Raw genomic sequence first — 17106 nt, forward strand, 5'->3', positions numbered from 1 at the left:
TACAGACTTTTAAGTGTATAATACAGGATTTTAACTATAAGCATGATATTATATGAAAGTGAAAATCACTCAGTTGTGTCTGACTCTTTGCGACCCCATGGACATACCGTCCATGGAATTCTCCAGGCCAGAATACTGGAGTGGGTAGCCTTTCCCTTCTCCAGGGATTTTCCCAACCCAGGGATTGAACCCAGGTCTCCAGCATTGCAGGCAGATTCTTTACTAGCTGAGCCACAAGGGAATCCTACTGGAGTGGGTAGCCTATCCCTTCTCCATCAGATCTTTCCAACCCAGGAATCGAACCGGGTGCTCCTGCATTGCGGGTGGATTCCTTACCAACTGAGCTATGAGGGAAGCCCATGATATTATATAGTGGATCTTTAAATCCATTGAACAGCAATTCCCATTTTCCCCTGCCACCAGCCCATGGCAACCACCATTCTTCCTTCTGTTTCTGTGAGTTTGACTAATTTAGATGGTCATATAAGTGACTCTTTGGTAAAGAATTCGCCTGCAATGCAGGAGCACCCGGTTTGATTCCTGGGTTGGAAAGATCCGATGGAGAAGAGATAGGCTACCCCCTCCAGTATTATTGGGCTTCCCTTGTGGCTCAGCTGGTAAAGAATCCACCTGCAATGAGGAAGACCTGGGTTCGATCCCTGAGTTGGGAAGGTCCCCTAGAAGAGGGCATGGCAACCCGCTGCAGTCTATTTGTTGCCATCTCTTCCTGTTGAATGCTTCATGCATTTTATGTTACTCCCTATAGATTGTCAAGCATGTACTACCCACTAATTCTAGTTTATCTTTCTTCTCCAATGACCGGTGTGTTTTCCTTTTCTCCTTTATCTGACCCTCTCTTTCTTCTTTTTGGAATAATTGCTCCCTGCTTACAAAGAGTGCCTTGAACACTAAATCTATAATTCAAGCACTGATTTTTAAACAAAATCCAAGAGTCGTATTTGAGGCTGGTCCGATGGTGTATCTGCCATATGCCATTGAAATAATCCATTGTTTATCACTGTTTTATTTTGTTTTTATACGGTTTTGTACTACTTGGGTGTGATATGGCACTGTTAGCTTATCCACTTTGAAATTAACCATACCAGCTGGAGAAGTGTAATTTAGAGGGGTAGCACATGGATCTGTGAATGATGACATCTTGAGTGTGTTCTGAGGGTGTCTCTTATGTTTCTGTATATCCTAGTTTCACCCAAATAAAGCATGAAAATTAGTATACACATCCATACTCGCTCCCGTACATATGCACAAAAATTTTTGCATTGTTTAGGCTTCTCTGAAATGTCAAGAGAATGAAAACAATAGTATATGGAAGTCCTTTAAATCATAGCAAGTGTATGGTATTTAAATATATTCAAGCATAGAATGGTATCTAAATAATATCTGGGTGGTTATTTCCAATATTCTTTTCCACAGTTTTGCCTCATTTTGCTGTCAATTGTTTGTTTCTCTGCCTCCTTCCTTTCATTGTTCCTTCCTTATTCTCCTTCATTTACACATATTTACTGAACATCAACTGTGACCCAGAAATTTCTACGATGAATACGATAGTCAAGGAAATGTTTTATAGATGGGACACACATATGAAAGCACATGCATAATGAAAGATCTGATTTTTAATAGTGGTAAGCTTTATAGAGAAAAGTTGTTGTGTGACAGAGATAGATGGCTGACACTGGAATAATTATTTTCCTATAGAAAGTCAAATAAGACACCTCTAAGGAGGTAGCATTTGAGTTGACACCTAAATGATAAAAACCACCCAACCACAGTGGGACTGGGGGCTCGGTATTCTATACAAACAGCATCTGTGAGCTTTTGTGGGGTGTAAGGAGCATAAAACAATCCAGGAACAGTTACTGAGGGAAAAGCAAAAGGACATGAGTTCAGAGAGGTAGGCAGAGTTCAGAGAGGTAGGCAGAGTTCAGAGAGGTAGGCAGAGTTCCATTCACATATGGTGATGAAGGTCGTGGGGAATGGGTTAGGCTTTATTTCAACTGTAGCAGGAAATTATTGGAAAGTTTTAGGCAGGAAAGTGATATGGTTTGACTTGCATCTTAAGAAGATCCTTATGGCTGCTGCATACCAAATGACAAGGGCAAAGAATGGAAGCAAGAACTGGGAACACTGAAATGCTTTGTCCTAGACTATAGAGTGAATCACAGAACTAGAACTTTTTCTTCCTGACTCAAAGTCCAGTTCTCTGTATTATCACCTTGTGACCTCATCATTTTATACTTATTTTTCTATTGTCTTGTCCTCCAGACAAGATCTTCTTTCTTCTCTTAACTCTTCTAGCAGTTACTCAGTTACCCTTTAATTAATTTTTCTTGACCTTGCCTAATTATAGAAGCATGTTATACTGTTTCTATTAAGGCACGCCCTTCAGTGAGGGTATGTTTTTTGTGCGTCTGTTGTGTCTTTAATTATATGTAAAAATATGGTTCTAGGATAAAACTGAACAGATTAATACTCTTCCTGCTAATAGAGAACACTGAGAAATAGTGCAGTCATAGAGAAACACTAATTTTTAGTGATTACAAGTGCTCTATATCAATGGCATCCACTGATTCTATTTACTTTTTCCAGGGAAAAAGGATCACTTTTATAAAATAACTCTTGTCTATAGAAATGTGGCATAATACATATATAGTTTAAAAAGTGGAAATTTTAGATGAAAAATATATATTAGGTAGCCATCTTATTTTAAAGTAGAACAAAATAAAACTGCTGCCAATATCCGCAGTAAAAAAAATAATTTTTCCTCTTGTTTTGCTTATCCATTTAGTTCTTAATTCGGCAAATCTTTATGGGGTAATTTGTGTGTGCTAGAGATGAAAGCTCTCACCTCTCTTTGACTTCTGAAGTGCTAATCTTTCTTAGTTTGTCCATTTCTTACTTTTCTGGATGATTTACTTTCTTGACTTATGTATTCTTGCAATTTGGTTATGGTGTTCTTGCATATCTCTGCCAGAGTGAAGATTTTCATCCTGACCCAGGAATCGAACTTGAGTCTCCCACATTGCAGGCAGACTCTACCAACTGAGTCATCAGGGAAGGACACAATGTTAAATGTCAAGCTTACTGCTAGTTCTGCTTCTGATTCCTTTGTTTTCAAATTGTAATGATAATGCTTCTTCCAGTCACTGGTTCTGGACTTGAAATAGTTTTTTCTCTCTGATAAGGACACTACGTTAGAATCCTACCCTTGAACCATAATTTCACATCTGGGTCAGACTTCTCCGCACATTCCTTACTTCAGACACTTCTGTCTTGCGTTCACTTCATCCCATAGGATATCATTCAGGTGTTGGGACAGTACTTCCTGCCTGTGTAACCCAAGAGAGATTCCAACATCTTTTCTGTGATCTGTCACTTACTCAAAGCAACTCACTACAATTGGCTGGTTCTCCAGTCCCTCCAGATGGCGCTATTGGTAAAGTACTCACTTGCCAATGCAGGAGACATAAGACTCGCAGGTTCGATTCCTGGGTTGGAAAGATCCCCCGGAGAAGGGCATGGCAACCCACTCCAGTATTCTGGCCTGGAGAATCCCATGGACAGAGGAGCCTGGTGATCTACAGTCCGTAGGGTCACAAAGAGTCTCACATGACTGAAGCAACTTAGCACACACACATGCATGCATAATACACACACTGGCGTTTCTAAGATCACAAATAACTTTCTATTTGGCATATTCAATGGGCATTCATCAGGGGTCCCAGTCTGTTCTGGTTTTTTGCATACTTGTCTTCTCTAACCCAGTGTTTTGCTGGTTCTCCTCTCTTGCCTGCTTCTTCCATATGACTCATCCTTTAAAGTCAGTGTTCTCAGGATTCTATCCCTGAATCATTTGCCATTTCCAATACCTAGTGGCAAATCTTGTCCTCTCTCTTATTTCAACCCCTACACCCCAGCCGTAATCCTCATTCGCTAGATTCATATATCCAGTTTTCTGTCAACCACTCTTCGGCTTCTTGATGCTACTATTTCAGAAACTGAATGTGTCAGCTGCTCTCAAAATTTCTCCTTTTTCTATACTTCCTGTTTAATTAACATCCTCTTCCACAGTTCTGTATCTACACAGTGATAGGTTCAGATAATTTTAATGCCTAAGTACTTCTTGCCATTTTCTGCTCCTTCCTTTTGTCTCCACTACCTCAATTCTGACTAGACCATCAAAGTGGAAAGAAAGCAGTAAGTGTTAATTGCTCAGTGGTGTCTGACTCTTTGGGATCCCATGGACTATAGCCCGCCAGGCTCCTCTGTCCATGGGATGCTCCAGGCAAGAATACTGGAGTCGGTTGCCATTTCCTCCTCCAGAGGATCTTCCCAACCCAAGGACTGAAATGATCTTCTTACTCGTTTTCCTGCCTCTAATTTTTCACCTTCAAGCCCATCCTCTAAAGAACTGATGCAAAACTCTATTAAAGATGTCAATAACACTAAGTAAGGCTGTTCTTCATGATCTACAGACTAAATTTCAAACTCCTTTGATAATACATACAAGCTATTCATGATCTTACCTATCCAGCTTCATTGCTTACAATCACTTCCTGGAATTCTGGTTCAGCAAGACCAAATTACTTGTGATTTTCTGTAACTTTTTCCTCATGTTTGTGTCTTTGGTCCTGTGGTCTATTTACCTGGAGACTTCCCTTCCCTTACCTGGCTGGCTTCCCCCTGTTATCTGCCTTCATGGACAGCCACCTGCTATTCATCTTCAGTTTAATGTCATTTCTTCTAGCATAACCACTGTAACACTGGCATTCCTGTTCAGCCTCCTCCTGCCATGCTGAGCTAGATGTCCTTCAGCTCTACTCCAAGGTACTGTGTGCATATCTGTATTGTCTTAGTTTTCTATTTATGTGTCATAACTTATTTTGCATTCTTGGTGGTATCTGGCTTACCACTAATCATGAAACATGGCTCAGTAAATACTTACATGTTGCTCAATTTTCAAGTAAGCTCTTTAAAGAGGCAAGATGAATGCTGTTACTCTCACGGCATTAGTTTTTCCCATCCTTTAAATTCTTTAGAAAATTCTTTCCCATTCTTTAGAATATTTAGAATTTTCTAAATTCTTTACTAAATTTAGTAAGTTTAGCAGCTTACTAAATATTTTGGGAATGGTTGTATTGGGAGATTTATTTTGTTATGGAAGACAGTTTCAGAAATTTTGAATAAAACCAAATCTTTCAAATGATATAAATTTTGTTTCTTTTCTAAGTTTGTGTTTTCACCAACTATAGTTAATAAATATTCATAAAAAGATGACAATCTTCTTTTTGAAAATTATCTTAATTTCAAAGGAATTAACAGGATATAACTTTTCTTGAAATATTTATTTTTATTATTAATCATGCTACCAATTCATTGCATAATCCTGATATTAGATAACTTTCTTAATGTTTGTATTTCTTTTCTATTAACTACTAATTCCTCCTAATAATTATTAAGGCTAATAGGACATCCAACCTAGAAATTATGTAATAGAAGCTGTTTTTAATAGTATATAGATGATGCTATGAAAGTGCTGCACTCAATATGCCAGCAAATTTGGAAAACTCAGCAGTGGCCACAGGACTGGAAAAGGTCAGTTTTCATTCCAATCCCAAAGAAAGGCAATGCCAAAGAATGCTCAAACTACTGCACAATTGCACTCATCTCACATGCTAGTAAAGTAATGCTCAAAATTCTCCAAGCCAGGCTTCAGCAATATGTGAAGTGTGAACTTCCTGATGTTCAAGCTGGTTTTAGAAAAGGCAGAGGAACCAGAGATCAAATTGCCAACATCCACTGGATCATGGAAAAAGCAAGAGAGTTCCAGAAAAACATCTATTTCTGCTTTATTGACTATGCCAAAGCCTTTGACTGTGTGGATCACAATAAACTGTGGAAAATTCTGAAAGAGATGGGAATACCAGACCACCTGACCTGCCTCTTGAGAAATCTGTATGCAGGTCAGGAAGCAACAGTTAGAACTGGACATGGAACAACAGACTGGTTCCAAATAGGAAAAGGAGTATGTCAAGGCTGTATATTGTCACCCTGCTTATTTAACTTATATGCAGAGTACATCAGGAGAAATGCTGGGCTGGAAGAAACACAAGCTGGAATCAAGATTGCCGGGAGAAATATCAATAACCTCAGATATGCAGATGACACCACACTTATGGCAGAAAGTGAAGAAGAACTAAAAAGTCTCTTGATGAAAGTGAAAGAGGAGAGTGAAAAAGTTGGCTTAAAGCTCAACATTCAGAAAATGAAGATCATGGCATCTGGTTCCATCACTTCATGGGAAATAGATGGGGAAACAGTGGAAACAGTTTATTTTGGGGGGCTCCAAAATCACTGCAGATGGTGATTGCAGCAATGAAATTAAAAGACGCTTACTCCTTGGAAGAAAAGTTATGACCAACTTAGATAACATATTGAAAAGCAGAGACATTACTTTGCTGACTAAGTTCCGTCTAGTCAAGGCTATGGTTTTTCCAGTGGTCATGTATGGATGTGAGAGTTGGACTGTGAAGAAGGCTGAGTGCTGAAGAATTGATGTTTTTGCACTGTGGTGTTGGAGAAGACTCTTGAGAGTCCCCTGGACTGCAAGGAGATACAACCAGTCCATTCTAGAGGAGATTAGTCCTGGGTGTTCTTTGGAAGGAATGATGCTAAAGCTGAAACTGTTACTTTGGCCACCTCATGCGGAGTGTTGACTCATTGGAAAAGACTTTGATGCTGGGAGGGATTGGGGGCAGGAAGAGAAGGGGACGACAGAGGATGAGATGGCTGGATGGCATCACTGACTCGATGGACGTGAATCTGAGTGAACTCTGGGAGTTGGTGATGGACAGGGAGGCCTGGTGTGCTGCAATTCATGGGGTCGCAAAGAGTCGAACATGTCTGAGCAACTGAACTGAGCTGAACTGAACTGATTAATGTGTACAGTGAGTATGTAAACCCTCAATTTTTAATGTGATACTATTTATTTATTAAATATTGTTTTCAAAGCACTGTACTTGAGTTTTTTGTCTATCAGTTCAGTTCAGTCACTCAGTCATATCTGACTCATTGCGACCCCATGGACTGCAGCATGCCAGGCTTCCCTGCTTATCAACAACCCCTGGAGTTTGCTCAAACTCATGTCCATCGAGTCAGTGATGCCATCCAACCATCTCATCCTCTGTCACCCCCTTCTCCTCCTGCCTTCAATCTTTCACAGCATCAGGGTCTTTTCTAACAAGTCAGTTCTTTGTATCAGCTGGCCAAAGTATTGGAACTTCAGCTTCAGCATCAGTCCTTCCAATGAATATTCAGGACTGATTTCCTATAGGGTTGACTGGTTGGATCCCCTTGCTGTCCAAGGGACCCTCAAGAGTCTTCTCCAACACCACAGTTCAAAATCATAATTCTTTGGCTTTTAACTTTCTTTATGGTCCAGCTCTCGCATCCATACATGGCTACTAGAAAAACCATAGCTTTGACTATATGAACCTTTGTCAGCCAAGAAATGTCTCTGTTTTTTAATATGTTGTCTAGGTTGGTCATAGGTTTTCTTTCAAGGAGCAAGCATCTTTTAATTTCATGGCTGCAGTCACCATCTGCAGTGATTTTGGAGCTCAAGAAAATAAAGTCTCTCACTGTTTCCATTGTTTCCCCACTTATTTGGGGATTGGACTGGATGCCATGATCTTAGTTTTATCTCTAATAACTCTTTTAATTTGATCATAGACAATAAAGTCTTACTGTCTTTATTTTACAAATGTGGTAATCCATATATGCAACCAACAAGTAAATTGGCCAAACATACCTGTCATGGACTGAATTGTGTTCCCCCTAAATTCGCATGTTGGTGCCTTAACCTCAACATGACTGTATTTGGAGACAGTTTCATTAAGGAGATGAATAAGGCTAGATGAATAAGGCTAGATGAATAAGGCTAGTTTCATTAAGGAGATGAACAAGGGTGGGTGCCTCATCCAATAAGACTGGTGTCCTTATAAGATGAGGAAGAGAGCCCTGGGGATGTATGCACACAGAAAAAAGATCATGTGAGAGCACAGCAAGCAGCTGCCCATCAGCAAGCCAGGAGAGAGAGCTCACCAGAAACCAGCCCTACTGGCAGCATGATCCTGGTCTTCCAGCCACTAGAATGGTGAGAAAAGAAATTTCTGTTGCTTAAAACACCCAGAATATCCTGTGGTATTCTGTTACAGCAGGTATGCAGTCTAATATAATGTCCAACTGCAAATAGTAGCGAGAAATTAAACCCATCCAAGATGGCTTCAAGCCCATTCTCAACTATTACACTGATTTATGAATTTGCCTTGACTCCTAGTTCAATTAAAGAATGTATATAATGACTATTTGTTAATATACTTAGTTGCTTAACTTCATGAATATTTTCTCTTCAATAATTATTTAATGCTTCTTAGAAATCAATTTTGGATGATTTATGAAGTTTTTAAAAAGATAGCCATGCCATTCTAAACTAAGAATGTATATAATTTTTGATCTTACATTTAAAATTAAATCCTTAAAAGGTAATCAAAAAGTTAGGAAAAAAATTTAATTGCCTAAATCATTAAAAAAAATATATAGTGATATAATGTAACCATTAAGAACCAATTTTGGAGACTATTTTATGATATGAGAGATGTTTTCAATTTTGAATATAAAAGGTTGTAATATTATGTACAATAGAACCATCCCAACTTTGTTAAATTAGGTACTTATATTAGTACCTATGCATATTAATTCTAACACACATATACCATGCATATAAGTATGTACATGTACCCATATATCCATACATAGATGCGCAGTAAAAAGAATGATGGAAATATACCAACATATTAACATACGGTTATCTCTGGTGGTGGATTATAAGTAATTTTTATTTTTCTTCTTTATATACATTTTGTACTTCTCATCAAACATAGGTAACATGTCTATTTTTTTTCTCAAAATTTCAAGTTATGTGATTCAGTCAGTTCAGTTCAGTTCAGTCGCTCAGTCGTGCCCAATACTTTGCGACCCATGAATCGCAGCACGTCAGGCCTCCCTGTCCATCACCAACTCCCAGAGTTTACTCTGACTCATGGCCATCGAGTCAGTGATGCCATCCAACTTTCTCATCCTCTGTCGTCCCCTTCTCCTCCTGCCCCCAATCCCTTCCAGCATCAGAGTCTTTTCCAAAGAGTCAACTCTTCGCATGAGGTGGCCAAAGTATTGGAGTTTCAGCTTCAGCATCAGTCCTTCCAATGAACACCCAGGACTAATCTCCTTCAGAATGGACTGGTTGGATCTCCTTGCAGTCCAAGGGACTCTCAAGAGTCTTCTCCAGCACCACAGTTCAAAAGTATCAATTCTTTGGCGCTCAACTTTCTTCACAGTCCAACTCTCACATCCATACATGACCACTGGAAAAACCATAGCCTTGACGAGACGGACCTTAGTTGGCAAAGTAACGTCTCTGCTTTTCGATATGTTATCTAAGTTGGTCAAAACTTTTCTTCCAAGGAGTAAGCGTCTTTTAATTTCATGGCTGCAGTCACCATCTGCAGTGATTTTGGAGCCTCCCCCCAAAAAAGTCTGACACTGTTTCCACTGTTTCCCCATCTATTTCCCGTGAAGTGATGGGACCAGATCCCATGATCTTCGTTTTCTGAATGTTGAGCTTTAAGGCAACTTTTTCACTCTCCTCTTTCACTTTCATCAAGAGGCTTTTTAGTTCCTCTTCACTTTCTGCCATAATTGCATTCATCTCACATGCTAGTAAAGTAATGCTCAAATTTCTCCAAGCCAGGCTTCAGCAATATGTGAACTGTGAACTTCCAGATGTTCAAGCTGGTTTTAGAAAAGGCAGAGGAACCAGAGATCATATCATCAACATCTGCTGGATCATGGAAAAAGCAAGAGAGTTCCAGAAAAACATCTATTTCTGCTTTATTGACTATGCCAAAGCCTTTGACTGTGTGGATCACAGTAAACTGGGGACAATTCTGAAAGAGATGGGAATACCAGACCACCTGACCTGCCTCTTGAGAAACCTATACGCAGGTGAGGAAGCAACAGTCAGAACTAGACATGGAACAACAGACTGGCTCCACATGGGAAAAGGAGTATGTTACATGATTAGGAAACCATTAACGACAAATTCAGCAGCTTTCTTGAGCTGATTTTTCATTCGTCCAATTAGACCACTTAGTTTACTTTCAAACAGCCTCAAGTTACTCTATGTTCTCAAGTTCTGGAGAATAGATAGATCCTTAATATCTCCAATGAAAACTATTTTAAAAACTCAAGCAAATGGAGCACTTCAGTATTATTTTCTTCTTCCAGCTGTGCTGACTATAGGTGGCAAAGTTACCCAGTGTTATCTACTTGGAAGAGTATTCTGATACCCAGAGACCAAGAGGAACTTAAATTATGGATGCCTGTGAAGGCCTGTTTTCTTTTCTTTCTTTATTTTTTGGTCTTATTCCCTCTGAGTCTGATGATGTTAGCCATTTAACATAGTAGACTAAATATCTATTACTTGGATATTTTGGATAAAATTTGGGTATTTGAGTTAACTATTTGGATAAAGTATCTATGGAAGAAGAGAATATATATTGCCCTTAAGAGTTTAACAATAAACTCTCTTTTCATGGTTCTTAATTATAGGAAACAAGTTTTGTACAGTTTTGTTTAAAATGCTCTGTAAGGACAATATAAAAGTGAGTATTTCATTCCTTGCTTCTTCTGTACAGTGTGTATGTATAAGTACATAGGTTGTAAAAGTTAATTCTACACAATATTGCTCGAACAAACTTACCTTTGTCTCTGCTCATCTCCAGCATTTTAAATTCACAAACTTTAATGCTACTTTACTGTAGTTTTTTTTTTTTAATTCTAGAGTACTGTAAAAAAGAGAGTAAGAAAACTTATACCAATACTACTACTGCTACTACTACTACTACTACTACTACTACTACTACTACTACTACTATTACTACTACTATAGGCCGCCAGGAGGAGCAGGAGAGAGAGTGCCGCGTATGGACAGCGGTAGCAGGGGGCCCGCGGGGCAGGAGTCATGGGGACAAGAAGTCCAGAAGGCACAGCCGGCACACAGAAACCTACTCGATGTACATCTACAAGGTGCTGAAGCAGGTGCACCCCAAATCAGCATCTCCTCCAAGGCCATGAGCTTCATGAACTCGTTTGTGAATGATGTGTTTGAGCGGCTGGCAGGCGAGGGCGCCTGGCTGGCCCAGTACTCGGCCGAACCACAGTGACGTCCCGGGAGGTCCAGACGGCTGTGCGTCTGCGGCTGCCTGGGGAGCTGGCCAAGCACGCAATGTCCGAGGGTACCAAGGCTGTGACCAAGTACACCAGTGCCAAGTGACCCGGGGGCCCAACCTTAATAAAGGCTGAACAGCTCACTAATAATAATAATATAAAAAAGAGGAAGGAAATGAAAATAGGTTTGAGAGAAAACAGGGTGTGACTATGGGATGTGTAAGTGTAATAATCTAATTCTGTAACTGCATGATTCAATATAATATGTACAGGTGATTGGAAATCATGTATTTTGTATTAACCAGGAAAATTCAACACTGATAGGGGATCAGTCACCTAGCCTCTCTTCCTTTTCCTCCCAGTAGGTGCATGTATCTGGAGAGTTTTATTGAGAGAGAAAGTAAAAGAGGGAGAGAAAGCAAGAGACAGAAAGCCACCCACCTTCTAATACTCTTTGTTTTAAAGTATTTTAATGATGATGCTTACATAAAGTAAAAAAAAAAAAATCAGAGAATGAAACGGGAATCATGAGATCATTCAACCGTTTCATAGCTCAGTTATATAAGTGGGTTCTCTCCTTAAATTAATTGACTAGGGAAAATACATTCAAGAATAGCATAATGGGTCAAATATCCTTGTGGCAAACCAAGTTAACTGCATGATTTTGAGCTTTTTGGAAACGTCAAAATAACTATATTGCTGCATATCACATTATCAGCTGGAAAAATCTGGAATAGCCTTTTTGAAGTGAATTTAAAAATAAAAACAAGTATTTAAATACAAGAGGATAAGAGAGTGATATTAGGAAATGGATATGGTCAACCTATTTGTAGTCTATTTCTTTAGTTTTATATTCAATAGTTCAATATATTTATTTGTGTTCCTCAGTAATTAATCACCTCTTTTTCTATATTTTGTTTAGCTATGAAATGAAGTGAAGTGAAAGTTGCTCAGTTGTGTCCGACTCTTTGTGACCCCAAGGACTATACAGTCCATGGATTTCTCTAGGCCAGAATACTGGAGTGGGTAGCCTTTCCTTTCTCCAGGGGATCTTCCCAACCCAGGGATCAAACCCAGGTCTCCCACATTTCAGATGGATTCTTTACCAGCTGAGGCACAAGGGAAGCCCAAAGTGAAGTGAAGAGAAAGTCACTCAATTGTGTCCAGCTCTTTGCGACCCCATGGACTATACAGTCAATGGAATTCTCTAGGTCAGGATATTGAAGTGGGTAGCCTCTCCCTTCTCCAGGGGATCTTCACAGCCCAGGGATTGAACCCAGGCCTCCCACATAGCAGGTGATTCTTTACCAGCTGAGCCACAAAGGAAGACCTTTGGTTAGCTATATTGAGTTTTAAAAGATGGTTTTACTTCATGACTTTAAATATTTGAGGTAGGACGTACTAATTGAAAAGGGAATTTAGGTACGTTAACTAGATAGTGTACTTGTTAACTTATCAAATTCAGCCCACCTGGTATACAGTGAAAACAGTATGCAATAAAATATTTCAGTCAATGAATGTGGCTTAGGTCAGCAGAAGTTGGAGACCCTGGTTCAATTCCTGGGTCAGGAAGATCTGCTACAGAAGGGATAGGCTACCCACTCCAGTATTCTTGGACTTCCCTTGTGGCTCAGCTGATAAAGAATCCACCTGCAATGTGGGAGACCTGGGTTTGATCCCTGGTTTGGGAAGATTCCCCTGGAGAAGGGAAAGGATACCCACTCCAGTATTCTGGCCTAGAGAATTCCATGGGCCGTATAGTCTATGGGGTTGCAAAGAGCTGGACACGACTGAGCGACTTTCACTTCACTTCACTTCTATAATTCAATCAAATAAGGTTTTTTCCTTGTGGAATATCAATTAAGGCATGGGTATAGGTTTATCATGTAAACTTATTCTTTTCAATGGGAATTTTGAGGAGATTTTAGCTAGAACACAAACAGGGAGGTAGCGGAAACTTCTAGGAACTTGAACTAATGAGAGTACCTTCTGTTTACAAACTGTGTAGTCTCAAAATGAGTTCACACTCAGGGTCTCAACAATGAGGTAGGCAATAAGAAAGCTAAGCCAGAGACTTTAATTAGGGGGATACCATGGGGTAATTCAGTGTTTTTAAAATTTTATTGTAGATCAGTATTTATCACATTGTTATGCATACATACCACACACATCACGTGGTAGACTCTATTCAGTGAGTCTGGGGTGGGATCTGAGATTCTGCTCTTCGACTCTGATCCCAAGTGATGCTGATGGCCACTTTAAGGAGAGTCTTTGCAAGTTCTAGGACTGAGTTGGTAAGCCTTGAGGCTAGGATGGAAGGTATGGAGAGGTCTAGTGTAATACTTGAGGTTCTGGTGTCATTGTGATCTGATCATATGTTGAAGTTGCATGTTGGCTTTTATTTAAAGAATATCTTTTGGTACTAAAATTTTTTTCTTAACCATTGGTTTTGAAGTATTGAAAAAAAAATCCACAAGATTCCCATCATTAATCTCTCAGGATGTGTTTGTTCTCTAAAGTTAGTGAAATCAAAGACAAAAGTCTCCAATATAACTGCAATCCTTTAACTGCTATTATTTTTAGAATAAAGCTGGTAATAAGTGGTAAAATCAGAGGTTGGATGCAGATCTTTCTGGTCCAGGAAACTGGTTGTTATGCTGCTGTTTGGTTGTTAAGTCATGTCCAACTCTTTGCAACCCTATGGATTGCAGCATGCCAGGCTCCTCTGTCCCTCACCATCTCCTAGAGTTGGCTCAAATTCATGTCCACTGAGTCAGTGATGCCATCTAACCATTTCATCCTCTGCTGCCCCTTCTCCTATTGCCCTTAGTCTTTCCCAGCATCAGGGTAAGACTCATTTTCCAATGAGTCAGCCTTTTGCATCAGCTGGCCAAAGTACATTTAAGGTTGATTTCCTTTAGGACTGACTGATTTGATCTCCTTGCAGTCCAAGGGACTCTCAAGAGTCTTCTCCAGCATCAAAATTCTTGTTGTTATACCATATGCTTATTCAAATATTTCTAGAGGTTGGGGACATGAAGATGGAGGAATCATTGGCTTTGTAGGAGGATTTCATTTAAAAAAAATTCAAGGCAATAGTGCATGTTGGAAATAGCAATGGGATAGTGGTGGTGGGGAGACCTGCCCCTTCCTATTTATAGCTTATTCTTGAGTACCTTGGGAAATATGGGATTAATCAGAGAATTTAGAACTGGAAGAGATATGAAAGATTTTCTACTTAGAACATATTATTGCAGTCACAGAAGTTAAGTAATGAGTCCTAAGGTCATTCAGAAAGTGGCAGAATTTGAACTATGCCTTAGATCTCCTGATTCTTTTATGAGTATTTCTGCACAAGTCTACTACTCGGACTGGTAATGTGAAGCCATAGTGGTAGGCTGAAGCTTTCATACATTTGTGTTTCTTCCTTCACCATCCTCCATCCCAACTCCAACTCTCTTGCTTGAACTATCATTTGATAGAGATGATCTAAGCAGGAGCAGGGAAGCAGATAGTGGGACCAACAAAGGCCAAAGAATATACCCTGGCAAGCTAAGTGTTGGCCAAATTGCATAAATACTGTTTACTCATCACTATAGAAACGGCCTTCATTGTGCAGGCTTCAGATTCTTTGGTATTAGTGCATTCTGGCACAAGAAACTTTTCCTGGGATACTGGGTAAATGGTAAGATTTCATGATAGGGGATATGAAGTCATGGTTAGAACAGGTGATAACACTGAAGGAGCTTTCATGAATACAATAAAAACATTTAGATATCTAAAACCAAAAGTATTAATATACTTACTATTTTATCAGTCATCAGTATTTATTAAGAACTTAGTATATGGTAGACTGTTTTAGGTGCTTTGATACATCTAATACATTTAATTCTCATGTGTATGTAGTTTCAAGTCTGTTTGTTGCCAGAGTAATAGCTAGATGAGATGGAAAAGACAGTCCACAAATAAGTTTCATTGAATTTGCAGTTTTTGATTTAATGACCCAAACTTTCTTGTTTCTTGGGCCTCCTATAGACGTATATCTTGAGTAGATCACTTTAGACCTTTTATCTTTTATTCATTTTGTGATGTAGAGCCTTCAAATGACTCTTGAGGTTTGCTTGTTTCTCTTTACATTACATAGAAATATTTAAAATATATCAATATTTTCTGTGTCTGTTCTCCCTCCACTCCTCCCTAGGAACATGTGTATTCTCTAGGAATACCTGAAACTAATATAATACTGGAAGTAAAATAAATATTTTAAAATAAAATCAATTTTATTTAAATCATTTATTTAATAGTTTAAATTTAAAATAATTTTAATTTGAAATGTCATTTATTTAAGATAAAATGAATTTATTTAAAGATAAAATAAAAAATTTTAAATTAAAAAGTAAATGTAAACTATAAAGAAATACTTATTTTAGGCTCACTAATTCTCAGTTCAGTACTTTTGACATTAATGGTTGAAGTGGTCTAGATTTTGCTATGTCTATTTTGTTATTCTATATTTATTTTTTGTTTCCTATAGGAGAATCATTTGGAACATAAACACATAATATTATATTGTCATCTACTTTTTTTATGTTCAAATGTATTTTCTCTATAGCTAGATGTGATTGTGTATCTACTCGCAAAATTCAACTCCAAATGTGTGGTTTCTTCTTTTACCCCCAAACCAGTTCTATGATTCCCTGGACACAGATGAGTGTCCTAGAATCAAGGTTCTTTTTTTTTTCCTTTGGGCTATTCTAGGTCTTTGTTGTGGTGTGCAGGCTCTTGGTTGCAGTGCACAGGTTTCTCTAGTTGTGACATGTGGGGTTTGTTGTTCCTCAGCATATGAAATCTCAGTTCCTCCACCAGGGATCAAACCTGCATGGAAAAGTGGATTCTTTACCAATAGGCCACGAAGGAAGTCCCTCAAAGTTCATTGTAAATGATCAAAATATTTGCTTTCTTAGATATACCCTTAAGTGTCTTTTCTAATGCACTGTTGATAAATCAGCTATACATGTTATACTGAAAAATATCTACTGTATGTCTTCTCTGGAGGAAAGAGTTCTATGGGGTTGATGACCACTGTATAAAGTGCATGACTAACTGGTCAATATGTGCGTGTGTTCTGTATGTCTAGTGTCCTGTGTGTTAGGAAATGTCAGTCTTCCTTCCATAAAAGCCATTCTATATGGAGGTGACATAGGATATATTTGGGACTGGGCATTCAGCACCTCATACAACAGACAGTCCTACACTCATGGAGATGGCAGCCTAGTGGGAGGATATACATTATGGTTGTATGGACATCTAGCCCATTCTTCTAAGTCTTCTTCCAACTTCATTCTTTCTCTTTGATAATAAGACCTTCTACCCTCTTCATGAAAATTTCCCTGAAGAATCTAGAAATACTATTGTTAAGATTCACTTGGAGTATATAGTTCAGTTGCTCAGTCCTGTCCAACTCTTTGCAACCCCACAAATCGCAGCACGCCAGGCCTCCCTGTCCATCACCAACTTCCGGAGCCTACCCAAACCCATGTCCATCGAGTCAGTGATGCCATCCAGCCATCTCATCCTCTGTCATCCGCTTCTCCTCCTGCCCCCAGTCCCTCCCAAAATCAGAGTCTTTTCCAATGAGTCAACTCTTCACATGAGGTGGCCAAAGTATTGGAGTTTCAGCTTCACCATCAGTCCTTCCAATGAACTCCCAGGACTGATCTCTTTAGGATGGACTGGTTGGATCTCCTTGCAGTCCAAGGGACTCTCAAGAGTCTTCTCCAACACAGTTCAGAAGCATCAATT

General features: G+C 39.1%; 1 protein-coding gene and 1 pseudogene across 4 annotated transcripts in view; both read left to right on the forward strand.

Annotated features, from left to right (window-relative positions):
* The window catches only part of LOC138434251 (putative uncharacterized protein ENSP00000383407), a 280367-nt gene that overhangs the window by 135241 nt on the left and 128020 nt on the right, over nucleotides 1-17106 (forward strand). The window lies entirely within an intron of this gene.
* On the forward strand, nucleotides 8048-11410 carry LOC138429236 (histone H2B type 2-K1-like; annotated as a pseudogene).

Source organism: Ovis canadensis, chromosome 1 (genome assembly GCF_042477335.2).
Source record: "Ovis canadensis isolate MfBH-ARS-UI-01 breed Bighorn chromosome 1, ARS-UI_OviCan_v2, whole genome shotgun sequence".
Lineage (NCBI taxonomy): Eukaryota > Metazoa > Chordata > Mammalia > Artiodactyla > Bovidae > Ovis > Ovis canadensis.